This window comes from Podarcis cretensis (assembly GCF_951804945.1).
Source record: "Podarcis cretensis genome assembly, chromosome: 6".
Lineage (NCBI taxonomy): Eukaryota > Metazoa > Chordata > Lepidosauria > Squamata > Lacertidae > Podarcis > Podarcis cretensis.
In genome coordinates, this window is record NC_137175.1 from 29,682,734 (window position 1) to 29,708,822 (window position 26,089).

At 43.1% G+C, this 26,089-nt stretch overlaps 1 protein-coding gene and 1 long non-coding RNA gene across 6 annotated transcripts in view; one reads left to right on the forward strand and one right to left on the reverse strand.

The window, feature by feature from the left end:
• The window catches only part of ASIP (agouti signaling protein), a 90,129-nt gene that overhangs the window by 41,423 nt on the left and 22,617 nt on the right, over window positions 1–26,089 (reverse strand). The gene's annotated exons all lie outside the window — the stretch shown is intronic.
• LOC307218066 overlaps window positions 1–26,089 on the forward strand; it is an 80,274-nt gene that overhangs the window by 31,478 nt on the left and 22,707 nt on the right. Inside the window, exons 3-4 of one of the 5 annotated variants that reach the window (XR_013839730.1) lie at window positions 14,059–14,141; window positions 20,405–21,350. The exons of 3 other annotated variants lie outside the window; for them this stretch is intronic. This is a non-coding gene — a long non-coding RNA (uncharacterized lncRNA). Of the gene's footprint in view, window positions 1–14,058; window positions 14,142–20,404; window positions 21,351–26,089 lie in introns of those variants that run through there. One more of the 5 variants, XR_013839731.1, reaches the window with a different exon arrangement.

Below are 26,089 nucleotides of genomic sequence, written 5' to 3' on the forward strand. Positions count from 1 at the left end.
GCACACACAGCTCTGGCTGTGGAACTGCATGCACACTGCAGTCATTCTCACATCAAAGCCCCTGTCCTTTCCCAAGCCAGAGACAGGCATTTGAAACATTTGAAGATGTTCACCAGTTGCAAGGCTCTTTAAAAAGTCGCTTGATCAACAGTGTCCTGCAATTAACAATACAGTGGTACCTTGGGTTACAGATGCTTCAAGTTACAGATGCTTCAGATTACAGACTCCGCTAACCCAGAAATAGAACCTCGAGTTAAGAACTTTGCTTCAGGATGAGAATAGAAATTGCACGGTGGCAGCAGCAGGAGGCCCCATTAGCTAAAGTGGTGCCTCAGGTTAAGAACAGTTTCAGGTTAAGAACGGACCTCCAGAACGAATTAAGTTCTTAAGCCGAGGTACCACTGTATATATCAGCTGTCTCCAGTTTAATTAATATACTTTATGTAAAGAACAATAAGATAAAGTTAACCATTTGGGCATATGCAAGGCTTTACATATGTAGCACCATTTCAGAGGAGTGATCTGAACAGAGATCTACATTTTGAAAAGAAAAAGGGAGAGCCTGTTGTCCTGGTATATTCCCTGAAAATAAAATAAAAATTACAAAACAAAATAAAAGAAAAAAAATTCCTTCCAGTAGCACCTTAAAGACCAACTAAGTTAGTTCTAGGTATGAGCTTTCGTGTGCATGCACACTTCTTCAGATACACTGAAAGGATCTGGTGACTTCTGTTTCAGTGTATCTGAAGAAGTGTGCATGCACACGAAAGCTCATACCTAGAACTAATTTAGTTGGTCTTTAAGGTGCTACTGGAAGGAATTTTTTTTCTTTTATTTTGTTTTGACTATGGCAGACCAACACGGCTACCTACCTGTAAATAAAAATTACATGTAGTGTTTCAGATTATTTCTCCACAGAAGGATTTATCTGTGTTATTTGCTCAGAAGACATTTGTCTTCACTAAATACCCTTCAAAGTTGATGATGGTTAATATTTCAATAGGTTTAATTGACTGAAGGCTACAATCACACACTTGCTTGGAAAGAAGTTTGACAGAACTTAGTAGGCATTGCTTTTGATTACACATGTACAAGGTTACACTGTAAATCAGTTAAAACACTGTTCTTCTGGCTAAACCTTTAAGCACATTGAAATACACACACAGACACACATAGACACCTGTAGCATTTTACAATGGTATAGGGTTGGAATGTGTAAATGCCAAAGTTTTGAAAATTATCAAAACATGACCTATTAACATAATTAAATATGAGATTTTGCTTCAGAGGCTGAAGTATGTTCTTTCATCTGCAGTGGTTAAAATGAATGAGTTAAACCTGTATCTTACAGGGGTCTTTTACATTTATTAGATTCACTTTGAATGTTAGAACAAAAGAGAAATCATGTTCTCCGGATGATTATTAGCAATTCCTATGTTTTCAAAGATAACCTTGTTTTAAGAAATATGTTAATTCCTTTTACTTAGAATAAAAAAAAAAATCAGGTTTCTGGATAAAAGCATCACATAAGGTCCAAAAGTCCAGAATATTGTCATCATAAGAATATTCTCTTTCTTAAATACATCTTTGATGCATCAAATCTTTATATTTTGTTTATATTGTAACTTTTAGCATCTCTTCACCTCCACCTAATTCTTTTAAAAAAACCAACCCTGAACATTAAGTCCACAAGTGATATTCGCAGAAATAAAAAGCCTTGATTAATTTTCTACTAATGATTGCTAGGGGAGAATAAAGTTTGGGCACACAAGTGGTAGGGTTGACTAAGATTCATAAATCCTCAAGCATAACTGCCACATACCTTAGTGTTGTGCCAGGCACTATAAAGCTTCAAACGATCTGCTTCTCCCTTTTTTCTCCTCACAGATAGGCAGCTAAGCATCGGTTGGTGAATTAAAGATGCTAGTCGTCTTGTTTATATTGCCTGTCATAGTTGGGCTGGCAGGGGCGGTACCCCAAAGCAGTACTCTGCACCCATACTCAAATTCATGTACACAACACAGCTGCTTTCGTCACCCCCATGAGGGTTGGAGAACTTTGTAACAGTAGACTTTAGAATGCTTTGATCTTTTTCAGACAGAAGAAAACCAGAAGGTGCATAAGGCACCTTTCAGAGGAAAGAAATGGTTGAAATAAACACGTGCCCTACGCCATGAGGGAATGCAATCTGTCACACCATTGATGAAAATGGATGCATTCCTCATAACTCCTCGCACTATATATGTTTTGCCCCCTTGGAGGACAGCTTATAACATGTTGAGGGAAAAGAACAAAAGGGTGTATACATAGCCTGTACAATGAGCAACAATCTACTTGTGCAATTTTCAATACACAGAAGCCAAAAAGATTACTAGAATAATTCTTCAAAATCTGCTTTTGTAGATCACAAATGCCAGTTTTCCAGGTGGGCGTGCCACTGATGTTCTGGATCTAGTTCTAAGATTCAGATGACCTTTCCTGAAGCTAGGGATGTACAAACATCTGAATTTCAGTTTCTTTCAGTTTCTCTGCACTTGCTTCACTTTTGAGAGGTAGCTGCCTGTCACTATCCTAAGCTTGTGATTCAGTCGAAATTAATTTGCACTATATAGCATCTCTTGAAAATGTATTTATAGGCTATGGTTAAAAGAAACCACTGCCTTCCTGTTGCCTTCAGATTCTGTTCCTTAAGATGCAATCCCCCCATGCCTATTAAAACAGCATCTGCTGGGCTGTGGGGAGGAGAACAGTTTGTGCCATCAACAAAAGACTGGAATGAGCTACTTATTAATTTGTGGAAATGAGCATCTAGGTTTTAACTTAGCACTGCTTGCTGTTTATCTATATAATGTTTACCGATGGTTTTGGATCTTAAAAACAACAACATTTTAGGTGCTTTTTGTGGTAGTTCTTTTTCTGTATTAATTTTAATGTTTTACAGGGATGCTTCTTACTTGCATTCTTTTCCTTTAAGCTGTCCCTAACTTTGGAGAAGCAGGATCTTTGTCTATACAGTATTTGTTTGTGCCTGTGAGTACGTGAAATAAAGAGGGCGCCCCATCAGGCTTGCTAAATGGAAAGAAAAATCTTGCAAAGCTTAAAAGGGAGTGTAACTGCCCGGTTAGCATAAGCTCCTTCTGTTTTGAATTCAGTCTGATTCTTGCTCAGTTCAGCTACTCTGGTTTGAATCAGCACACGGTCGTTGCTGAAGTATGACAGGAGCAGCTGGAGGTGCTTGGTAATTACCTGATATACCTTTGCTGAGTGCTTTTCCCACCCCAGTGGTTGCCGCTTGGAATTCTCCCTAAGGGTACTATTTATCAAGCATCTCCTGTCCCACGCTGGGTCACAAAATTTACAAGTAAACAGAAATTGACTAAAGGGGTGCTTTCATAATTTAGCTTTAGGAGAAAAGCTGCTACATAATAACCTCTGCATATTCCTTAAAGGAGGGCCCTGTGTGCAATGTAATCAAGGCTCCTTATTGGATACTTCTCTATAGCCCAAGCATTAAAAAATGCATGGTACTACTAATCACTTCCAGATGTGCATAATAGCAATAACTTGGAATATTGTGTCCAGCTCAAAAAGGATATTGTACAAAAGGGAAACCACAATTATCAAGGGGCTTGTGATTAGGTTTGGGCTCGCACTAAAGGCTGCTGTGAAGAAGGGCTATATATTGATTTATTATTTTTATCGAATTTCAGTGGGGAGAAAAAGGAATTATTTGCCCCAGTTGTATATAAACCTTGCCAGTCATTAAGATCTTATTTGGAGGCATCCTTCCAGTTGGCTGTGCCTTTTGAGGAGAGATTTGTGGTGTTAAAGCAGAAGATCACCTTTGTGGCAGCATATTAGCGATGGAATTTCCTCACCTGTTCCTTATTTAGTATTGACTCAAATAAGGAACCTTGTAATAGGGAACAGGAGGGCAAAGACTGCTTGACACCTTCCTCTTTGTTGAAATATATGCAGCAGACCAAAATGGTGATCTGTATTCTTGATTTTTGTAAAGTGCAAGATGGAGAGCTAGGAATCCGTGGCCCTCCAACAATCCTGGAACTCCTATCAGCCCCACTGTGTGTGGCCAATGGTCAAAGATTATGGGGGTTGTAGTCCAGTAACATCTGGAGGGCCTACTGGTCCTCACCTCCCACTGTGAAGAATTCTTGCTGACTTTGCAGAATCTTGCTGGTCAATAGTTTTATTGATTATTTTTACATTGGGTATTGATGTTTTTGAGTTATCCCACCTTGTTTTGTTTTAATTTAAAAGAAGATGCCCAATGCAGGTTCCAAGATTCATTTATGTCTTTAAATATGTCTAGACCTCACTTTCATATAAAGTCGTATGCAACCTAGTACCAATACTACAGTAAAATCTGAAAGATTGAACATTGAGATACAATAAGACCCTTTGTCAAAATGTGATCATGCCTGTTTCAAAAACTAGCTAGATTCTAAATGTGCACAAGAAAATAAGAATAGACTCCTGTGTCACTCCAATGCCCATCTAGTCTAGCACCCTGTTATCATAGTGGCCAGCCAGGGGGTTATGGGGAGCCCAAAAGAAGGACTTGATTGCAACAGCACTGTCACCTCCTGTGGTTTCCAACAACTGGTATTCAGAAACATATTTTTGTGCTTTTATATTGTAAACCACCCTGTGATCTTCAGATGAAATGCAGCATAGAAATCTAATAAATATAATAATAAAGATAATATTGCTTCTGATAGTGAAGGCAGAACATTGCTATCAGTGTTAGTAGCCACAGATGGCCTTATTCTCTCCATAAATTTGTATAATCCATCACCGTCTCTTGTTGCCAGTGAGTTTCATAGTTTAACCCTGTGATGTGTGTGAAGAAGTAACTTTATTTTATCTGTCCTGAATCTTCCAACATTCAGCTTTTCTGAGTTCTAGTGTACTGACGGGGGGCGGGGGGCTTTTATTTGTCCACTCTCCTCCCTCATCCATATTTTTATACACTTCTGTCATATCTTCTCTTATTCACCTTTTTCTCTAAACCAAAAAGCTCCAAATGTTGTATCTTCCATCCCCATGTAGCAAGGAGGCTTAAAACTCATACTTTTTCTGTGACAGTTAAGGCCTCTGACTATCAGCAGACGTTCATGACAATCCTGGGGATTTGGAGCAGAGGGCAAGCAGTACATCTGGAGCTTGCAAAAAGCTCTTGAACCTCATTAGCAAGGGCAGAAACCCCATGGTTTACTATAACAGAGCTATGAGGAGGGATGAGGAGGAGGCCAGGGCAGCCCAGAGGGGGAAGGTCGTTTGGTGGCAAAGTCTTATATACCAGCTTGGTTGCTGCCTAATGGGTGGCACATGGAAGTGAATTATATGAGCATAAAATAGTGCACAGCGCAGCATGGCTAGAAGTTCCTGGCAGGAGCTGGAGAGAGAGAGAGAGAGAGAGAGAGAGAGAGAGAGAGAGAGAGAGAGAGACGGCACCAGTTTGGGATCAAAATGGCCACAACTTTATTGATTACAGATGTAAGTTGGTTTTGGTTTAGGCATTGGGTATGTATCCTGAATCAGCCCACCCGCTTGCTGACTGATATCTCCATCAAGGTCAAACCAACTGAATGGGTGATCCCACCAGGTTGCCCTTGTGGGATGTTCTACGGCCCGTCAGCCCTCTTTGGGCTTTCAGACAGAACCCAACCCCTGAACCCCTTTACTAGGGTCCAGGGGTGGGGAACCCACCCATCCCTAGGTTGACAGGGGCAGGTGCCAGAAGCAGGTACGAGGTGCGGGTCAGCACATGGCTTCAGTGAAGTCAACTCTTTATTCAAAGAAACAAGACAGCCCAAGAGGTCAGGCCTAGTGAACACAGCAACTCTTCCTGGTAGAACTTGACCCTATGAGGCTCTTGCAAGGGTGTGTGTGGGGGGTTTGGTGAAGGTGGTGGGAGGGCTCTTGGATGAGTCAGAGCAATGTGCCTCCCTAAGCCAGGCAGAAGCTTCCTGGGCTTTGGGAAGGAGGTGCCAGGCTTTAATACTTTAACACTCTAATTTACTGGGAACATTTAGGGGACTAGTCTAGTCCCCCATGTCCACTGATTGCATGCCACTGGTTAGGCATGCACTTATTTGGATGCTGTTGACTTGTTTTTGACAAGCTCTTCATATTGGGTTTCTAATGTCCATGATTTTCCATTGTACTTTAAAGACACTTCTTAGCAACAAAGTGACTCATAGAAATGTCACAAATAAATAATAAATGTTTATGATTTATTGAGAGCTGGCCCTTTCCAAACATTCCTCCAAATACATGCCAAATGGAAGCTGGAAGAGAACAACAGGGGACAGTGTGTTTAATGCGTGTTTTGTATTGTGATGGCCTGTTATACACAAACACTTCACAGCGGAGCCAAATTATTCCCAGGATGTATTTATTTAATGTATTCATATCCTGCCTTTCTCCCAAGCTGGGAGTCGAGGCAGCTTAAAACATTAAAAAACTTCATAAAATACAATTTTTTTAAAAAAAACTAGTAAAGGTAAAGGTAAAGGTACCCCTGCCCGTACGGGCCAGTCTTGACAGACTCTGGGGTTGTGCGCCCATCTCACTCAAGAGGCCGGGGGCCAGCGCTGTCCGGAGACACTTCCGGGTCACGTGGCCAGCGTGACAAAGCTGCATCTGGCGAGCCAGAGCCGCACACGGAAACGCCGTTTACCTTCCCGCTGGTAAGCGGTCCCTATTTATCTACTTGCACCCGGAGGTGCTTTCGAACTGCTAGGTTGGCAGGCGCTGGGACCGAGCAGCGGGAGCGCACCCCGCCGCAGGGATTCGAACTGCCGACCTTTCGATCGGCAAGTCCTAGGCGCTGAGGCTTTAACCCACAGCGCCACCTGCGTCCCTAGTAAAACCCCCCAAATAATTTAGATACATCAGAACACAGGTACAGCAGCCCCAGTGATCAGCATCACTTGCAGCTTAGTTTTCAAAGGTCTGTCTCGATAGAAAGGTCTTAGCCTGCCAGTGGAAGGATAACAAAGAGGAAGCTGATCTAGCCTCTTTCAGGTGAGAATTCCACAATATGGGAACAGCCACAGAATCGGTTCACCTGTCACCAACATCCTTGCTTCTGATGTTGTTGAGAAGGTGCTCACTGAAGGATCTTAGCACCCAGAGAGACTTGTATTGAGAGATACAATATTTTAGGTAGGCTGGGCCCAATGCCTTGGCCTTGTATATTTAAATGTTTTCCCACCATACCATCCCTGCAAATAGAAAACCAGCATGCCAAGAAGCAAGCTAGGCTAGAACCTTCCCCCTAGCACCAATTCAAATAGGAAGACCCACTGTATGGCAGTGCTAGAATTGGTGGCGGCAGTGCTGGAACCACATGGTATAAACTCTACAAGTGTGCAATTTGCCATTACTGGCAGCATATATAGCTACAGCACATCCCATAGCACCATAGTCATGTCAGCAGGGGCTCTGGATTGAGTCCAGTTCTAGAGATCCCTTGCATTTATTAATCTGACCTGGGTGAAACTAGTTTTTGTCTGCAATGTATGCACATAGAACAGTCTTCCAAAGCCTGATGCCTTCCATCAGCTTCAGCCAGCATAGTACAAATGATGAGATTTGTGATCTAAAACATCTAGAGGGCACCAGGTTGGTGATGGGTATTGAGGCTAAATTGCGGCATTGGTGGAAGCTACAACAATGTTTTTGAACCTCTTCTTTACTGCTATGAGGCCCCCCTAATACAGGTTTTAGATTTTGATTGGCTTCTGTCAAAATTGCTTATTCCTTTTCCTCTGGTTTGGGATGGGCAAATATATCAATTTTGGTTTCTTTCCATTTCACATTTCTCCAATCTTATGTCTCCTCCTACTTCTCGAAAGCTGCCTTATGTCAAGTCAGAACAGTGGTCTATCTAGCTTAGTATTGTCTAAAGAGACTGGCAGTTGCTCTTCAGGATATCAGGTGGGATGTCTCCCAGTCCTATTGGAGACATTGGTGATTGAAACCGGAGCCTTTTGCATGTAACACATGTGCTCTGCCATTGAGTCATGGACGATGACAACAACAACAACACCACCATCAATATATACTTGTATGCTTCAGGTGCCAAATTGCCTTCATCAGTCATTTTGTCTGGTCCCTGGCACATGCATAGAAACATACTACATAGTTCTAAGAAGAATTCTACCCTCAAAAAAATTCTTCAAAAATAAAATAGGGACAGTGTTTTAACGAAGAACAGGTGCCAGAAAACAGAAGTCTGTGATATATATGGACACTTCTGTAAAGGGAGATTGAATTGTGAAAACATGACCCCCCACTTCAGCTCCAATTATATCTGTAGTTTTAATCAAGCCACACTCTTGCTCAGCCTAAACTCAATAGAGGGATAAGACTACTGATACTATCTTGGAGGGTCATTGTGTTAGGTTTTATTGAGATATGTGAAGTGCACTGAATACTCTTTTGTTGTTGTTTAGTTGTGTCAAACTCTTTGTGACCCCATGGACCAGAGTACGCCAGGCACTCCTGTCTTCCACTGCCTCCTGCAGTTTGGTCAAACTCATATTGGTAGCTTCAAGAACACTGTCCAACCATCTCGTCCTCTGTCATCCCCTTCTCCTTGTGCCCTCAATCTTTCCCAACATCAGGGTTTTTTCCAGGGAGTCTTCTCTTCTCATGATGTGGCCAAAGTACCTCAGCTTCAGGATCTGTCCTTCAGAATGATCTTCTTGCAATCCATGGGACTCTCAAGAGTCTCCTCCAGCACCAGAATTCAAAAGCATCAATTCTCCAACGATCAGCCTTCTTTATGGTCCAGCTCTCACTTCCATACATCACTACTGGGAAAACCATAGCTTTAAGTATACGGACCTTTGTCAGCAAGGTGATGTCTCTGCTTTTTAAGATGCTGTCTAGGTTTGTCATTGCTTTTCTCCCAAGAAGCAGGCGTCTTTTAATTTCGTGACTGCTGTCACCATCTGCAGTGATCATGGAACCCAAGAAAGTAAAATCTCTCACTGCCTCCATTTCTTCCCCTTCTATTTGCCAGGAGGTGATGGGACCAGTGGCCATGATCTTCGTTTTTTTGATGTTGAGTTTCAGACCATATTTTATGCTCTCCTCTTTCACCTTCATTAAAAGGTTCTTTAATTCTTCCTCACTTTCTGCTATCAAGGTTGTGTCATCTGCATATCTGAATACTGAATACTCTAAAGGATTATATAGGCAGGCTTGTCATTATTACTCCCAAAGTCACACACAGTTTAATAACTTGACCGCAAGAGGGATATTATGAGACAACTTTTCACTGTTTTGTAGCTTTATGACTGATCCATCAACAGTGCACCCACCGCTCACTTTGTTCTGGTTTCTAATACAACACTGCTCTCTTGCGTGCAAATAATACATTGCTTTGGAAAAAAACATTTCCCTTGAGGCTGTTAATGATTCTGCACATTTCTCCAAGATAATGAGTGTATAAGCTTAATAAGGTGTTTCTGCAAGTTTAGCAACAAGCCCTTTGAACAACAAGCTCCAACATTCTTCATCTGAAAAGTGGAACACGTGTCTTTGGGTGTGCAAATCAGTGGGCCTCCTTCCCTGCCACAGCTGCTCACTTCATTCCCTCCTTACTTCCTCCACCCACACTGTGGCAGAGTGGGGCTGGCAAGAGTATTGTGTGTGTCCACCACCTCCATTCCAGTGGGGAACTGACTCTCCCACTCATGAGGTTTCCACTTCACAAGGGTCCTACTGCAAGCACAAGCACCACCTGCAAATGCTGGCTGCAAGCGCCAGCTCACTCTCCTCTCTGAGCTTGGTGGCAGCAGCGCTGGAGGGGGGGGGGGTGGAACAGGACATTCTGGGATCAGTTTAGAAGCCAGGATGGCTCCTGTAATTCCAAGAATGTCCCAGGAAAACCAGGACGCTTGAAGGGTATGGCTGAATGTATCTGAACAAAATGCTGGTTTTTCTCCCCCGGTTTCCTAGTGAGACAGTTTGGCATTGCCCTTTACATACACCTTGAATCAGGCCCCAACTGCACTATACATTTAAGGTAGTATTATACCACTCTAAACAGTCATGTCCCAAAGATTCCTAGGAACTGTAGCCTGTTAAGTGTGTGGATAGTTGAGGAGACTTCTATTCATTCTCGCAGAGCTACAATTCTTGAAGTGGTTTAACAATCAACCCCTCTTCCTAGGAAGCTCTACCACAGGCATAGGCAAACTGGGAGCTCCAGATGTTTTGGGACTACAGTACCCATCATCCCTTACCACTGGTCCTGTTAGCTAGGGATCATGGGAGTTGTAGTCCCAAAACATCTGGAGGGCCGAATTTGCCTATGCCTGCTCTACCCTGAGAGGGGAATGGTGTGTGTGTCTTCTAACAATGCTCACCACCCTAGGATTCCTAGCAGTGGCGGCAGGGAGAGCCATAACTGTTTAACGTGTTTAAGTGTTATAATGGTGCTTTAAATGCTCAGAGGCACCAGGCTGCTCCCAAGATTGGGGTACTGGGTGCTGGTGTGTGTTGTGTGTTTGTTGTGTGTCACGTGTCACGTGCGACACAAGAACCCTGGAGGATCTGGCCACTGGACCTGCATCACATATTGCATGTGTGACGTCACACACGTGCGATGCATGCAGGATGTCACACTTGACGCATGCAGGGCCACCTGAAGATTGAGGGGACCCATTCCCCTTAAATATATATGTATCAAGGGGGTTGAAACAGTTGGCGTGCCGGATAGTGAAAATGAAGCCTAAAGCTGTAATCATATAACCACTGGGAGTAAGCTCTTTGGAACTCAATGGGACTTACTTCTGTGTAGACATGTGTTAGGTTTGCACTGTAACTTTATCACAGTGACAGGGAGATTGCCTCCAAATGTTGCAGTCAGGAAAGTCAGGAATTGTACTTTTGACATGGAAATCAATTGATCTAACTTCAGCAAACTGGGCTTAGTTTTATGAGATAACATCTGGACTCCAGAGAATGTATCCCTTATGTCCATCGTTATAATATCCAACAAAAGAAAGAAAGCCAGTGGTTCTTTTTTATAGATAGATAGATGATAGATAGATAAATAGATAGACAGATAGATAGATAGATAGATAGATAGATAGATAGATAGATAGATGATACATTATTTATTTTATTTCTAAAAAGATTTTCCATCAGGGCAGCTCTCAATCAGTAACACCTTTTAAAACAAATAAATTCAACATCAATGAAGCACACAGCAAACCCACAGCAGAACGATGATAAACAGCAATTGGAGTTAAGTCAGCAGTGAAATTGACTCTGCTCACGTTTTTATAAGACATGTCTAAATAATATTATTTTTAAACTGATTCCACAGTGCACTTAGTGGTTGAGTGCTGGGTGAAAGAAAGAGCTTATGTATACTCTTGTGAGGCTTGAGAACTTGTTAAATCTTACAAACAGAAGTTGAGTTAATGAAGAATTACAAACAGCATGCACTAAAGCTGGACAATCATTTCCAGGGAGTTCCACGGAAATGATTCTATGTCAAGACTTGCACCATTCCATATTCTTGGGTAAAAAGGTGGCAGCCCCTATTCAGCCAAGTACTACTGACCGGTAGCAGATGGTGTGGTAGGATGACACCAGTCACCAAACCTTTGAGCAGTTGTGTTGTTGCTGCTTACTGAGAGGTAAAGGGGAGGGGTGGGGAGGCAACAACGAGATCAGTATGATGCAAATGCACAAGAGCCAGTTTGGCTCCACCTGTGCTACACTGACCTTGCTTCCATATTGGTCATCTACCTCCTGATAAGCTCTTAAGGGGTGTGTATGCTGTAGCCTATCAACTTTATGATTCCGCTTTGGGGCTTCCTTGGTGGGAAATTTCTGTATTGTGGGAAATTTCAGAGCTAGTGGCACACATCACTCTTACGCTTGAAAAGAGGAGGCTACCTGTGTTTCTTTTACACTCGGTGCAGAATTTTACCCTTCCACCATGCAGGCTGATTAGCAAGAGGCAATGAGAGCAGTGACAGCCGACATTTTGGATAGTGGAATTTGGACTCAGAGGGTGTCTTTGATTTATTTCTTTTTTACATATGAACACCAGAATCGTTGATACCAAATGAAACTCATTTGCAGATCAGTTAATCCTGGAAAACTTTCTACTTCATATTGGCCCTACTCCAAAAATGTGAATTGGCTACATGTTGTGTGGACAAATCTCCACATGCCTAGCTGTAAAATGGGTGTCTGGTGCTGTAATTTTGACTAACTCAAATCACCTTGTTTCAGAAGGATTGTGGATGTGTTAATCCAAGCTCTCTCCATGATGTAGAAGCTCAGTAGCAGAGCACATGCTCTACTACTACCAATCCCTGGTGTCTCCAGGTAGGGCTGAAACAATAGAGAGCTGCTGCCAGCTGGTGTCAACACTATTGAGTCACTTGGATCAATGACCAAATATAGCTTCCTATATTCCTGAAACCCCATACAAAAAGTCAGTCAAAGCACCTATAACATGTTCAATACCATCTTCCCTATGTCTTCCTCTCTCCCATTATAAAGGCTAAGCCTATCGTATTGTTATGTGTTGGAGGGGGGGTAGACTGCATGCCGAGACCCTTCTAACCCCTGGATCCAGCAAGTGGGGGGGGGGGACAGGCTAGCTTCCTGATGAGGTGATTGCCTGGATAATGAGCCATTGAGGGGAACAAAGAGAAAGCACTCTGTGTGAGATGGCAAATTAATACTTTTCTCAACTCATGGGTAGCTAGAAAGACAAAGCCAGAGTTGAGGGCAGAGAGTTTGGAGTGATGTGAGCTAGAAGTCAGAAAGAGAGGGAGAGACAGCGCACCATGTCTGATTTCTGCTGGAATCCAAGGCTGTGGCTATGGGAGAAACAAGGCATGTTTTGGGGTGTTAATGCTGTGAACCCTTCCATCACAGACTCAGGTTGTATATATGTATGAATAAACCTTATATCATAAAGACATCACAGTTTTTGCTGTCCCTCGTTCCAAAGGAAACACAAATCCTGGGTAAGTGCCTGGAACCCCTAGAATCTCACATCATTTGGAGATTGGAGTGGTGTGCAATAGTATTGTAACCCTGCTAGCAGGAATACCCCCCCCCCCAAATAATTCATAATTAGTTGAAGAACTGAAGAGTTGATTAACCAGAGGTTATAGCAAAGTTTTGTAAAACTGCTTTGGTTGAAGCTTGATTACCAAAATAGACAACTTTGTTCTCCTAACATAACCTCTGTTAATATACTCCCTGCCTAAAGCTAGATTTGTACAGGCACTTTGAGTTTTTATTATGTGGTTATCAGTTGTTACAAGGTTATTTGAATAGCATGTGATTATCAATAGAGCATTTTGTAATAAAGCCAGCCAGATCAAGGTTTAGTTTAGATTCCTGCATTGCAGGGGGTTTGGACTAAATGACCCTTAGGATGCCTTCCAACTCTGATTCTATGAAACTCAATTTACTCATGAACTGGTTTCAGCTATCAGTAAATAACTACAGGCTAAATGTAATCTTATACTGCCATCTAGCTTACAGCCCTTCACATTTCCCTCAAGTATTTACTGCAAAATAAATACATAATTATATTAAAAAAATATCCTCAGTTTTCCTTATTGGCAATTTGGCATTGCTCTTGAAAAGAAAAAAAGGAAAGGGAGAGAAAGAGAGAGAGAATAAAAAGCCGTCCAATGGCAAGGGGATAGATCTAACTGAATCTGCTGACTCTAAAATAACTTAATACAAAATGAAATAACATTTCTCTGAACTCTGAAAATGTGCAGGAAAGGAATGTATTGGCTGGGGTGACTTATTCTGTGCAAGTGGGAAGAAGTCTCTGTTGCAACTTTGTTCGTTGGTTCTTATATTTTCGGGCAGTACACAAAAGCTTTCACCTTCAAGAATTCACACGATCTCATTTTTTAAGGCATGTTGATGTACTAATTTCTGCTATAATACTTCTTAGCTTGCTTATTATTATTGGCCACTTTGAACACAGTCTAAAGCATCTTTCCTCTACCTGGTGCTTTCCAGATGTTTTGGAGTGCAGTTCCCATCAGCCCTAGCTCCACAAGCACTACCTTATTCCAACACTTTACACCAAACCTATCATGTTGGTGAGTATGCTGTAATCTTACAAGCATATGGGAGTAAGGCCTGTTGACCACAGAGGGACTTACTTCTCTGCAAACATGCATATAGCATTGTTCGGTATAATTATCAACGCTGTGGTGTAGGCGAGTGGGGAAGGTGATGCAGTGTGTCTTGTCTAAAGAAGCCTGGTAATTTCATTGCAAAAGGGACACATGGATCAGGGACATCCTGGTTAACAGTGCAGTTTCTCAGCCATTGTAGTACTCTACTAATAAAAAGGTTAGTGGAAGGTACGTTTTTGCATATGAAGCACTGTGTTGGGATAATGCAAAACCTGAAAGAGTGGGAAAATATGGTCAGTAAGGGAATTATGAGTATTGAGTTCCAGGGTGGAACAACAGTGGAGTGAGTGAATGTAAGAACTGTTTTAACAATGGTGTCATGTGTGGGACGCGGGTGGTGCTGTGGGTTAAACCACAGAGCCTAGGACTTGCCGATCAGAAGGTCGGCGGTTCGAATCCCCGCGACGGGGTGAGCTCTAGTTGCTCAGTCCCTGCTCCTGCCAACCTAGCAGTTCAAAAGTGCAAGTAGATAAATAGGTACCGCTCCGGTGGGAAGGTAAACAGCATTTCCATGTGCTGCTCTGGTTCGCCAGAAGCAGCTTAGTCATGCTGGCCACATGACCCGGAAGCTGTACGCAGGCTCCCTCGGCCAATAAAGCGCGATGAGCGCTGCAACCCCAGAGTCAGCCACGACTGGTCCCTAGCACCTTTACCATGTGTTCTAGACTGGAAACACCCACCAGAATTCTCTCTGGGCGGTTGGAAACCTTGGAAAAGTTGGGTTATTGGTGGTATGGGAGAGCTTTGTGTATGTACAGTCTATACATTTATGTACGCATGTAAAAATGAGGTGCTGGTCTCATATATTAATAAATCCTCCCCGCCACCATTCATCGCACACACCACAAATACAACTCTCCCTCTCTCGAACAAATCACCTACATACCTCTCTCAGTTTTTGCCTCTTACTTCCCCTAGAAATTGAGAGACTCCTTCAGAAAATTTCCTCCATTTCCACCTGACTGGTGGGCAACAGCAGGCTGAGTTTGCTGGAAATACCTCACTTTTCCTTCCTTCCCTCCCCAACCTTTTTTAATTTTACACAAAGCCTAGCACAGGGTGAAGAAGTTGCCTGCTGCTGGATGGTGAGCATGTGGGGATATCTTGCCACTCCTCCCCATCCACTTTCCCTCCAGCTAGTCCCAGCATGGGATGAGGTTCAGCTGCCTCTTGGTGGGCATCTCACTTGTGTTTAATAAGTGGGGAGTGGAGCTTTCAGAAGGAGTTTTGAATCCATGCATTAGAATAGTATTAGAATATCAGAGCAATGCCATGGCAGCAACTGCTGGCAGAGAAGATCTCTTCATTGATATGTTACTTCCAACACATCAACATTTTCCAGTTCATGTCCACAGAAGCAAGAATACGGTAGCAACGAAACCGTCTGCACATTATAGTAAGATTTGAAAGTGTTTCCATGTCATGAACTGCTTGCAGCTGGGCTGCTTGAGAGAGCATGGGTCCGATTGTCCCAATTTGGAGGACACATCCCCCCAAAGCAACTGGTTTGATACCCTTTCACAAAATGGTATACATTTTTGCAAAGCAGTTTCATCTCTTTTAATGCGTTTTTTGTTATTTTCATACATGCATTTCTATGCATACTTTACCCTAATATATACCTTTTTGTACACATTGTTTGGCTGGAGAACTGCATTGCAAAATTCAGGGAAGTGCACATTTCAGAGGAAGGCTACACATTGTTTCAGAAAGTGCAGGTTAGGTAGCTTCAATTTTTAATGTGAATTGAATCAAATGTCTGTCCCATTTGTACCTTTTACAGCATAAACTACTTTTCTAGTTTAAAGTCATATGTGTGGGAGCTGACAGCAGGACCGTATGACTGGCCTCTTTTATACATATTTTTATACATATTTTATACATATTTCTCTGGAACCAAAACACCAGCTGCCCTCAGCCCAAAATGCCCTATCTCTCATTTCCCATAAACATGTGAGAGGGATTTCATTTACTGAAGCTGGCCAGCAGCCCACAAACACTGCAATATTATCTTCAGGAACCTTTCCTTTGCCGCCTAATAAATCCTTCACAGATTTCTTCCATTTGCCTGGCAAGTTAGAGTTCACATCTTTGGTTTGTGAGGGTTTCTGGCCCTTCCCTAATTTCAGGAAATCTGGTTCTCTAGTAGATTTCTCAACACATCTGTTCATCTTCTGGGTGCATTTCATGGGGGTGAACTAATTTTTTTTTCTTTCTTTCTTTCTTTCTTTCTTTCTTTCTTTCTTTCTTTCTTGTTTCATTTGAACACTGCCCCCGAAACTGGCAAGGCATTAAGAATTTATATCTTGTATTGTGAGGAATCGACAAGTGGATTTATGGAGGTTTGCTGGTGAGAGAGATTTTGAAAAAGAACATCACATAAAATTACCTGTGCTCACTCAGAAGATTTAATAATCCTCATTAGGAAGTGAGAAAACTGCAGGAGGCCTTTGTAAACTTCACCAAAGGAATTCTCTTTGCTGGGTCGTCATTCATAGGCCTATCCAACAAGGCATACGTGGGCAAGAGGCAGATCATGACAGGCCTTGGCCTAGGCTGCAAACAGAGGGACCACCTCCAGGGGATCAAAAGATCAGACATATGGCAGGAAGTGTCAGTGGGAGGGGGAGTGAAAAAGGCCCCACTCTCTCACCAGAACTTCTATTTTGCATGGAGAACCCAAGAAGCTCAAAGCGAATTTGAGAAAATTTTCAGTTTCTACACTCTTCCTCTTCCAGATAAAGATGGTGCTGGTATCAGCACTTGTATCCTTGGGTCAATCCTGGGGAATAATGGTGTGATCCTAACCCTGGCTATTAACAAACAGGTGGGGTGTAACTAAGGTGGTGGTGGGTAGAGAAGCAAATTGCTATTGTAGCTTGGAATTGGCAAAATGATCAGGCCCAAATTGGGCCCAATGACATTACATGATGACAGCGAGGGTGCCTTGGGAACCAGTGGATCTCGCCTGGCTGAGAAGAATAAAATAATAATAATAATAATAATAATAATAATAATAATAAATTTATATCCCACCCATCTGGCTGGGTTTCCCCAGCCACTCTGGATGGCTTCCAACTGAATATTAAAAACAATACAGCACCAGACATTAAAAACTTCCCTAAACAGGGCCGCCTTCAGTTGTCTTTTAAAAGTAAAATAGTTGTTTATTGCCTTGACATCTGCTGGGAGGGCATTCTACAGGGCAGGCGCCGCTACTGAGAAGGCCCTCTGCCTGGTTCCCTGTAACCTCACTTCTCGCAGTGAGGGAACTGCCAGAAGGCCCTCGGCGCTGGAACTCAGTGTCCGGGCTGGATGATGGGGGTGGAGACGCTCCTTCAGGTATACAGGACCAAGGTCGTTTAGGGCTTTAAAGGTCAGCACCAACACTTTGAATTGTGCTCGGAAACTTACTGGGAGCCAATGACTATCTTTCAGGGCCAGTGTTATGTGGTCTCGGCGGCCACTCCCAGTCACCAGTCTAGCTGCCACATTCTGGATTAATTGCAGTTTTCAAGTCACCTTCAAAGGTAGCCCCACGTAGAGCGCATTGTAGTAGTCCAAGCGGGAGATAACCAGAGCATGCACTACTCTGGCAAGACAATCTGCGGGCAGGTAGGGTCTCAGCCTGCATAGCAGATGGAGCTGGTAAACAGCTGCCCTGGACACAGAATTAACCTGTGCCTCCATGGACAGCTGTGAGTCCAAAATGACTCCCAGGTTGTGTACCTGGTCCTTCAGGGGCACAGTTACCCCATTCAGGATCAGGGAATCCTCCACACCAGCCTGCCCCCTGTCCCCCAAGAACAGTACTTCTGTCTTGTCAGGATTCAACCTCAATCCGCTGGCTGCCATCCATCCTCCAACCGCCTCCAGACACTCACACAGGACCTTCACCGCCTTCACTGGTTCTGATTTAAAAGAGAGGTAGAGCTGGGTATCATTTGCATATTGATGAACACCCAACCCAAACCCCCTGATGATCTCTCCCAGTGGCTTCATGTAGTTGTTAAAAAACATGGGGGAGAGGATGGAACCCTGAGGCACCCCACAAGTGAGCACTCGTCCCCCAACACAACTTTCTGAACACTGCCCAGGAGAAAGGAGCGGAACCACTGTATAACAGTGCCCTCAGCTCCCAGCCCCTCAAGACGGTCCAGAAGGATGTTATGGTTGATGGTATCAAAAGCCGCTGAGAGATCCAGCAGAACTAGGAAACAGCTCTCACCTTTGTCCCTAGCCCGCTGGAGATCATCGACCAGTGCGGCCAAGGCAGTTTCAGTTCCGTGGTCAGGCCTGAATCTCGACTGGAAGGAATCCAAATGGTCCGCACCCTCCAGGCATGCTTGGAGTTGTTCAGCAACCACCCGCTCATTCACCTTGTGCAAGAATGGAAGATTTGAGACTGGGCGATAGTTGGCCATATTGGCCAGGTCTAAAGATCTTTTTTTTAAGAAGCGGTTTAATGACCGCCTCTTTCAGTGGGCCTGGGAAGGCTCCCTCACAGAGGGAAGCATTCACTACCCCCAAAGAAGAAGAGGAGGAGGAGGAGGAGGAGGAGGAGGAGGAGGAGTTTGGACTTGATATCCTGCCTTTTACTCCTCTTAAGGAGTCTCAAAGCGGCTAATAATCTCCTTTCCCTTCCTCCCCACGACAAACACTCTGTGAGGTGAGTGAGGCTGAGAGACTTCAGAGAAGTGTTACTAGCCCAAGGTCACCCAACAGCTGCATGTGGAGGAGTGGGGAAGCAAATCCGGTTCACCAGATTACGAGTCCACCGCTCTTAATCACTACACCATGCTGGAAGAGATTGATCAGGCAAGGAACAGGCGAGTAGATTCCTCACTATCCCCCACCCCACTGTCTCCTAGATCCAGAAGGGGGTTGAAGAGGAAAGGGCAGGGACTGCTTTTGTGATGGGTGCTTGGAATATATGGTTGGAATATCAACTTAAACATGTAGCATGAACCCCAAAATGTGGGTGCTTTTAACAACAACAACAACAACAACAACCCAGCAATGTTAGCAATAGTTGGCCACTCTAAGAACAGATTCCTGGGCTAGATAGACCTTTGGTCTGATTTAGAAAGGGTTTTCCTAAGTTTCATCTTCTACAAAGACTTTTCTTTAAGTAGCTCACGACTTCATTTCTTATAAATCTTTGATCAATGTATTATTATTATTTTTTGCATTGTTGCTGTGATTAACTGGAATATTCAGTCCAAGCAAAGAAGCATTTGTTAACATCCTTTGGCAGTTTGACCTTTCTTCATATAATAAAGAAAAAGATATGCTCCTATGTTTATTTAACCTGAACCTTTAATAAGGAACTATATCTACTTAAAGCCCTAAAGTGGGGCTTTAAGTCTAATAGTTGTCATTCACGTATTCACTCACTGGAGATAATTTGGCCATTTTCATTCATTATTTATAGTAGAACAATTGTGTGGGTGGGGGATGGGATGGGACACAAACACTTAGGAAAAGAGCAAACATTTGGAAGTATTTACAGGTCTTCGTGCAGAACTGAAACTACGAAATAGCAGTGCTCAGAGAATTGGTTCCAGGTGCAAATTAAGAACAAAAAGACTAATAATTTTATAAGCATCAGGGCATATATATATTTCTCCTTTTAGAATATATGTAAATATTTAAAATATATGCTACCACTTATAACCATTTCAAAACACACAAACAAAAATATTAAGGGAGGAAATATTAAGGGAGTTAAATATTAAGGGAGGAAATACCTAACTCTCTCATATATATATATATATATATATATATATATATATATATATATATATATTGTGCTAAGCAGATTACTCCATCAATGCAAGGATTTCTGCTTGCCTGATGCAACAATATTCCCTCTCCTCCTTCAAGGCAAGAAAGTTTCTCATCTCTTCCACCCCAGCAGTCACCTGCACCTCCTACAAACCATCTCATGAGTACCATGTAGTGTTGCCATGTGTCCTCTTTTTCCTGGGTAGAGTTGTCATAGCGATCCATAAAAGCAGAAGTCGGCAAATGTGTCCTCTTTTTTGCTCTTCAAAATATGGCAACCCTAATTAGGACATAGGGTGCTACCTTATATTGAGGCCATTGATCCCTCTAGTTCCATATTGCTTGCATTGACTGAAATTAGCTCTCCAGGGTTTCAGATGGAACATTCCCAGCCCTACCTTGAAGTGATGGAAATCGAATCTCTAACCTTCTGCATGCAAAGCAGATGCTCCACCACTGAGGTATGGCTTTTACTCAGGTGAAGGCAGAGGGAAGTGAGGTATGGGAGACATTCCTTCCATCTTTTGCCTTAAGTTAACATCTTAGGATCTGAGCCAGTATCTTTATTGATATTTTCTGATAGCTTCCTTCCTTCCTTCCTGGTGTATGCACCGTGTATGTTAGAAATTGACCCCTAGTGTCTTACAATTTTGGCAAGATCTATTACTATTACTACTATTATTATTCTATTTATATCTTGCCACTTATGGCAAAGCACTTCCAGGTGGACTTGCAGCATAAAATAAACACAGAAGAGGTACATTTATCTAATTATTATATTTATGAGGCCCCCCATAAAATAAATTATCCAGGCATAATAAAGAATACAAAGAATAAAATATAAAAACATGCTGCAATAAAACCAGACTATAATACACTGCACACTACACCAAAACCACAATAAGGTTAAAGACAAGCAGCCTGAAAAACCAAATACAAAATCAGCCCCCAAGGAAGCACATACAGCAGCATAGAACCTAACTGCCAACCATGCTGCGGGGTCTTAAAATCAGAACTGAGAGAAAAGAAAAGTCCTCATCTGAAAAATATAACAATGTGGGCACCAGGTACGATTTGCTAGGCAGAACATGTCACAGCTAGGGGGCTTCAACAAAAAAAGCCCTGCCATCCTCCAAACAGTAGTTATAAAAAAGTTAATGTTTTGCATGTTTCTTCTTCTTTTCTTTTTCAATAGTTTAATGTACTTATATTTTTTAATGCAAGTTGCTTGGCGACCTTAAGTAACAAGCAAATAATAATAATAATAATAATAATAATAATAGGAGGGTGCACATTGAAAAGGGTGCCTGTTGATGACCTGAAGGTATGCCTAGGACAGGAGGAAGTAATCTGTTAGGTACTGAGGTCCCAATCTGTGCAGGGTTGCCAGCAGTGTGGAAGAGAGAAAAGCAGTCGCAATGTGTGACCAAAGGTGCAGACACTCAGCCCCAAATTCACTCTTTAAAACATCAGATCAAACAGCAACAACACCACTATAAAAGGGAAGTGTGGAAAGGTCTGTGGCCCCTGTCCAGGCAGCTCCTGCAAGCACCTGTGTGATGTGAAGTCGTTGAAGGCAGAGAAAACCTATCAGGAAAAGAATCTTTCAATCCTATTCAGAGAGTGAAATTGTTAAGCGTTGACAATGTGCATCATGCATGCCACCTCACACCTTTCACAGCTGTATGACAGGCAAAAATGTAATGTGCTTCTCCATCAAATAGATTTGATGACGGGGGAAAAATACCACTTTAATTTCAGAAATGTCTGCCTGCCATGTAGCTGTCATAAGGTGTGTGTGTGTGTGCTTTTGTACTTTAACTGCTACATGAAACAGGAAAAGTCAGTCAATGAAGCTGTTCTCAACGCTGCCTCATGTTAGGGCTGGGAAACTTGTGGCCTTTCTAAGGTTTTTGGACTCCAGCACCCATCTGACCCAGGCAGCATGGTCGAGGGTCAGGGATGATGGGAGTTGTAGTTCAGCAATGTTGGGAGGGTCACAGGTCCCCTACCTTTGTGTTAGGAAAAGCTTCTCCTGCAAGATGTCTACATATTGAAGACACAAGGGTGCTGAAGGGAAATTTATTTATTTATTTAAAAAACACACAATTTTAATGTTATTGCTGTATGTGCTGAGGCAGGTGTTGGGCTGGATTGCTTTCATGTGCTGAATTTTACTTTCAAGATGTGCTGGAGTGATCACACAACCAACACGCTAAATTCCATACTAATTGCTTCAATCTACACTCACAGCAGTGTAGCTCAGTGGTATGAATTGGTCATTTGCACTGCTTTGCAAAGCCTTCCAAGATCTTTCTGTTTTAAATAAACTCCCTTATTGAAGAAGCACCATTTCAGCGATATACCGAGAGCCATACTTCACGTGAGGCACAGCTGTGTGGGTCTTAAATGCTTAGCCTGGAGTGCAGAGAGGGTCCATAAAGAGCAAGGTTAATTGTGAGGCCATGACTGCCTAAAATAGTTGTCTGTTAGACAAGCTGTGATCTTGGGTTTGATTACTGGCTTGTCACAAAGGCTTAGTTCTGTGAGGTGGTGAGAAGTCCCACAAGGTGAGGCTTATATGACAGAATGCTCCTCCATCAAAAAAAAATCCTTTCTGTCACAAAGGCTTAGAAGACTCAATGGTCAGGAAGCTGCACAATGACTTTATTATCGTAAACAAGAACATGCCGCCACAGGAAACTCCATCCAGATAAAACGATCAATCCTACACATTCTTGCCTGGGAGTAGAGCATCTGTTTTGCATTCAGAAGGTCCCTGATGTCTCCCTGCCTAAGACCTTGGAATTGTTGCCTAAAACCTGCCAATACAAAACTAGATGGACCAATGGTCTGATTCAATATAAGGCAGTCAGCAGAAGAACATCTTTTCTTTAAAAGGAAACCCCAGATGTATTCTCACAAGCTATACTTACATTTGAAAAAAGGCATGTTTCATGAATGCATTCATTTTAAAAAGAGTCCTGGGGTGGTAATTTCTCATTGCTAATTGCACAGGCTCAGAACCAGTTGCCTATACTACCATTCTGCCACTACATTTGCGCTGCAGAAACATATCCAGTTGCTGTTGCAAATTTGGATTAAATTCTGTAACTGACATGGCTCCCCCCTAAAAAATTATAGGAATTGTGGTTTGGTGAGGAATTCTCAGAAATCCTGAGATCCCTTTCATCCAAACTGCAGTTCCCATAGCTCATAGAAGAGGGAATGAGTGACAAACAAGTTTATTGATGCATGTTTGCTCAGAAGTAAGGTTGCAATCCAATAAATACCAGGAAGTAAATCTCATTGAACTCAATCCGATTCACTGCTGAATAGACACAGTGGGCTTGTGCTGTATGTCCCATTGGAGTTAAAGGAGCTGACTTAGTTCTAAGTAAGTATAGGCTTGCAGCATCAGGCTAAACTGAACAAAATATCTGGTTTCCACAAGGAAGAATGCACCAATTCTGCAAGTTTGGGCAGCAGCCAAAATTAATTAATGGAATAGTGTCAGGGCTGCCCGAGGTCCCAGCTCACAAAGGACCAACGCCAGTTCGTTGTTATATACAAAAGTCTTTATTGAAGTTCAGTTTCGATTTCAAAGTCATGGCGTGCAGCTCTACGTCTCAACTCTAGACCGCCGAAGCTCCGTCTGAATCTCCTCCCCCCAGACACCAGTTTAAGACTCTAGCCTTGCTCCACCTCTTCCTTTGCTCTTTCCTCCTCTGGGTCCGCCTGTCCGCTGGGGTCTTGTCCTTTCTAGACTCTTCTGACGCTGAGTCCCCTGAGTCTTCCCCCAGCCTCCAGCGGGCTTTGGGACCTGGTTCCCAATCCGGGTTTTCCGCTGTCCCGCGCGCCTGTACATTTGAACTTGGCTCGCGCGCCCAGCCGGCAACCTTTCTCCTGACCGTTACACTGCTCCTGTCACTGCTTCCCCCTTCGGGGGTGCTAGCTGGACCTGACTTCCCCTCCGTTCCCTCACTCTCCGACAGAGGCGTGGTAAGCCCTGACTCATCTTCTCTCCCTGCTGGAGGAGACGCTGGCCCTGATGCATGGGACTCTTCCCCCCCACTACGCTCTGGTGGGGGAACTGGTCCTGATCTCCCGCTGCTGCTTTGGGAGTCCCCGCTGGCCCCTTGCTTCTGGTGCATCCCCCCTGGGACCCCCCTTGCCGTGGCCCTCGGCGCCCCCCTCTGGGAATCTTCTGATTCGCTGGAGAAGCTCATGGAATCTATCGTGCCACTGTCATACTCCCCTACGCTGCCCTCAGATTCTTCCCCTTCGCTCTCCATGTCCTCTCTCCCCTGTGCCTCTGCTCCTGAGCCCCTGACAAATAGTTTTTAGCAATTTAAAGGGTTGAATATGCTAACCTTTTCCAGAAGTGAAGAATTGCTTGAGATGTTTCCCTCCATATATTTAATTCAGGCATCTTTTATTCTGTTACATATATGCTATTAAGAGTGAGAGTTCAAAATTGGAGAACCAAAACAGATCATGCCCACAAAATATGAACACATGTTGTGTTACTATAATTACACATTGCTCAGTTTCATGGGAGATGCAATGTGGAAAATCATCAAAAGGCTTAGAATTGTTTAAGTCCAAGTTGGGTCCCCACATCAATCCCTTCCCTACATATTCCTGTTATTGAAAGTATGCAAACACATACAAAATCACAGAGTAATATCTCAAAGAAAATCCAATTGTAAGTGCAATAAAAATATTGTGTATCTGAATGGCATAATTTCGTAGGAAAAGCACAAAATGTTTATGGAATAAATATGACTGAAAGAATTAAAGGGATCAAAAACTGCTAACAGTCACCAACAATTGAACCACATAATAGTTTTCAGGAATTATTAATGGATGGTTATTTCTAGGTTTTAATATGTGCAGTATTGATATAAAGTAGTTCAGGCAAACATTATAGCTGCAGTAAAACAAAACAAAACAAAACAAAACAAATCCTTAGTTTGCATGTAATAGGTTAGCTGTTGGCCTACTTGCATAGACCTGTATGGATATAGGCTGTATGTGCATTCTGTAAACCTGATTGTAGGAGTTTGGAAAATACATGGAAAGCTAATGCCTTAATGGAGTGCCACTACCATAAAGGCCCTATTCCTAATGGAAACCAATGCACTAGAGTTACCAGACAGGCAGGCTGACCTGGAGTCTCCAGGTTTGCCTAACCCCACACCCCAGGTGGCAGGTGAAGGGCTTGAATCTCCAGGTGGACGAAAGTAGCAACAATAACAACAACAATTAATCAAGAAGGCTACATGTAACTTGGAAGCTTCAGGCCAGCAGGAGCTGGCTGAAAAATATTGCGTATACTTTCAGGGGAAGGGGCCTGCCCTTTCCTCCCATCCCCGTCCCAATTAACCTCCATCTCTTCAAATGATTGTGTAGATGCACTGGGGGGGGGTGTCTGCCCTTCTCTACTTTCCCAATTAGCCTCTGTCTCCAGGCCTCAGTGGTGGGAAGGAGCATAGAGGATGAAAAAGGACTAGGCTGTGCTCAAGAGTCTAGGTTATGAGTACGCATGCACACCTGGCACAAGATGTGGGGCTGCAGAAGTAAGCAGAGCACAGCAGGAGCAGGAACCAAGTCCTGCTGCTTCTGCCACCCACAGCAACTCATTGATGGCCCTTTGTTCTTCCTGAGTGAGTTTGAGGAGGTGACCCGAATACCAACTGAGGGAGACAAGTGCTGAAAAGCTGGAGTGGAGGAGGAGGCATTTATTATTTTCATTCGAAGTGGAGTAGAGACTAGATAGATCATTTCAGGGAGAAGTAGGTGGGGTGGGGGCTGCCTTGGAGACGGAGGAACAGAAAAAGCTGCCAAGATCCCAATCTCATTCTAGTGTGTTTGCCCCATTCCAGTGTGTTCCCTCCCCTCTTTCCACCTCAAGGGCAGCCCCTCCCAATAATCCACTTGGGAACCCTAGGAGTGTGCACAAGAAATCAATTTGGATATTGGAAAGAATGGAGTGTGGAAGGGGAGGTGTTTAAGAAAAATGGCAGAGTTTGCTTTCCAAGTTAAAATCTGAATTGACA